General features: G+C 36.1%; 1 pseudogene; it reads left to right on the plus strand.

Annotated features, from left to right (window-relative positions):
- Nucleotides 1–1,196, plus strand: part of LOC108767601 (putative nuclease HARBI1) — a 1,804-nt pseudogene extending 608 nt beyond the window's left edge.
- The last annotated feature ends 1,659 nt before the right edge of the window (nt 1,197–2,855 follow it).

The following is a 2,855-nucleotide window of genomic DNA, read 5'->3' on the forward strand; positions in this document are numbered from 1 at the left end:
TTGCAAAATATTGGTCTTGAATAATTTTTTACTCAAATACTATCAACTTTACAGAAAAACTGCAAGAGACCAAAATTATTTATTTTCTTCTTATAAAGTTCTGAGAATTTTTTCAGAATTTTTTAATACCGTATTTTCTCATGTTGATAAAAATAAGATAATGCAGTTCTAAAAAGTTGATAACATTCTGAAAAAATTCTCAGAACTTTATGACCAAAAAATAAATAATTTTTGTCTCTTGCAGTTTTTCTGTAAAGTTGATAGTATTTGAGTAAAAAATTATTCAAGACTAATATTTTGCAATTTTTAGTAATTAATATCTTGTTAACTATTGCGAAAATTGCAAAATGGTAGAGGACTTTTCGACTCAGTTTAATCCGCTCTATCAACACAAAAGTGATTGGTAAAAAAGGTCGGGATACCCTGTACAGGAATACGCCGAGCGGCCGAGAAAGTACGTTTTCGGTTTTCAGTCGCTTATAACAAGCGATTACGATACTAGAGGAAGCGAGACAGCGAAAGAGAGCGGCCGTCCTTTTCGCTCTAATACTCGCTTGTAGAGCGAGAAGGACGGGCGCTGTGTCTCGCTGTCTCGCTCGCTCTCGCGGCGAAGACGGCCGACTCGATGCCGGTAGGTGTCTGCTTGGTGGGGATACAAGTGGTGGGGCTGGTTTCCGTGTTGCTGGGGAGCCAAATGTGCATCACTGGTTGCTACACCGGTTACCCTGGTTCTGTTCACGACCAAAGAGTTTTTCAGCAATCGGAAGTGGCAGACTTTTTGAACGACAACGAGAAGTTTCCTACAGACAGCCACATTTTGGGTGATGCTGCATATGAGCTGCATCAACATCTGCTCACTCCTTTTCGAGACAATGGTCACATAAATGAGAGAAAAAACAATTACAATTACAGACATTCATTAGCAAGGGTATCAGCAGAGAGGTGGATTGGTTTAAAAGGTTGTATGCGAAGTATTGCACTGTTTACCAACTGTGAGAGTCGACTTGATGGCAGAGTATATTGTAGTATGTTGTGTAATTCACAACATTTGCACATTACGTAGAGATGAAATAGATATTGTTATATTACCTTCACTTGCAGAAGAAAGTGTAACAGATTACAACGATTTGCATCAATCGAACAGACAGAATATTGCGGTTTACAAAAGAAATTTGATTATGGATGGTTTGGGGTGATCCCGATTGATCACGGCTCGACACTACCAATCATAGCGACCGGTGCTTAGGAGCTTTGTAGTCTCAAGCGCTGTGAGTGGCTGGTGTCCAATTGAGCCGTGTCCAACTGGGTGCCACCCTATAGTTTGATAGTTCATAGATAATCTATGGGCACATTGAATTGGTGATGATATAAATGATTACAATAAAATATGTTTATCAAAAAGTACTAACGTTTTTATTCATAAACTCTGACACTCATAACAAAGATATGTTAGTGTAGTACAATGAATATTCAAACAATATAAAATATTCATAAAAAGATGGTTAACAAACGTAATGTTATCTTACAATCTGAAATGTTTATAAGGCAGTAAAGCATCTTATAAAGTAAAGCCAGAAACACAATGAAAAACATAGGCAATAGGAACAGGAAATAACGAATTTCAATCTATCAGAAACCATGTATACTAGAATGGATGCTTTCTGATAGGTCGAAATTTCATATTTCCTGTTCTTATTGCCTGTGCTTTTCATTGTGTTTCTAGCTTAATATCTTATATTTTTATTCCAAGCAACCCTGAAACTTATTGCAATACAAAACTAAAATACAACTTTATGTGTACATAGGCCTACAGTAAATGCTCACAAATCATTAATAAAAGTAAGTACATTTCAAATTTAAATGGAATACTTAATTGGTACATTTATCAAAATCTTATAATAAACTGCTACCTTATTATTTAAAAAATAAAAATTGCTACCTCATTATTTAACTTCAGATCTGCAGTAATAAAATTAGAGTAAGTTTAAAATAAAAATAAACAAATCATTATTACTCTGTAGCTTTATCGTTGGTACATTTATCACAGTGATACAATAAATAATAAGAAATGTGCTAAATTACTTATTGGTCAGCTTTTTGAGAACTGCAAAAAATTTTTCATCCATTTCCATCCTGTCTTTGTGTCGTTTTATTTTGGCTTTTTCATATTCTTCTTTTTGCCTCAATCTTTTAGCCAACAGTGTATTGATATTTTGTTTGGATCTTGACGGCTCTAAAAAAAAGTTAAAATTGAGTATTTATTATATGAATTCAATCATATAAATTTACAATCATGTATATATAAAGTGATGAGAAACTAAACATTGGGCGCATTCAGCGGACTCAATAGTTGAGTGAACGCTCGCTGTTATTAATGTATTTTTCCAGATCTAAAATGCTGATTTTTTTTTATCTAAAAGAATACACCAATAACAGCAAGCGCTCACTCAACTGTTGAGTCCGCTGAACGCAACAATTAATTCAATAAAATCCAGGCATTATAGAAGGATGAACTTACCAATTGCACACTCACTATCAGATTCAACATTATTCTCTTTGTCACGCTTTTTAGATAGGCCTGACGAAGACGCAATGGCCACAGGGGCACACCATGCTTTTTTGGAAAAAATTTCATCCAGATGATCTCTAAAGAAAAATATAATATTGTAAGAATCCGACAGTTTAGTTCCCTAATTTTGCCGTTCCTGTCGCCACGTTTTCCCTCCGGAGGTGCATGCGTATTTCTTGTCGAACATTATTGACCGATCTGCGACGGCGTCCGTTTGCTGGCGTCTGAGTGGTTAGCCGCGCCCGCGCCTGCGCGCCACTAAGGAGGAGAGGAGCTGCGCGTCTGC

Source organism: Trachymyrmex cornetzi, unplaced genomic scaffold, assembly GCF_001594075.2.
Source record: "Trachymyrmex cornetzi isolate Tcor2-1 unplaced genomic scaffold, Tcor1.1 scaffold697, whole genome shotgun sequence".
Classification (NCBI taxonomy): Eukaryota; Metazoa; Arthropoda; class Insecta; order Hymenoptera; family Formicidae; genus Trachymyrmex; species Trachymyrmex cornetzi.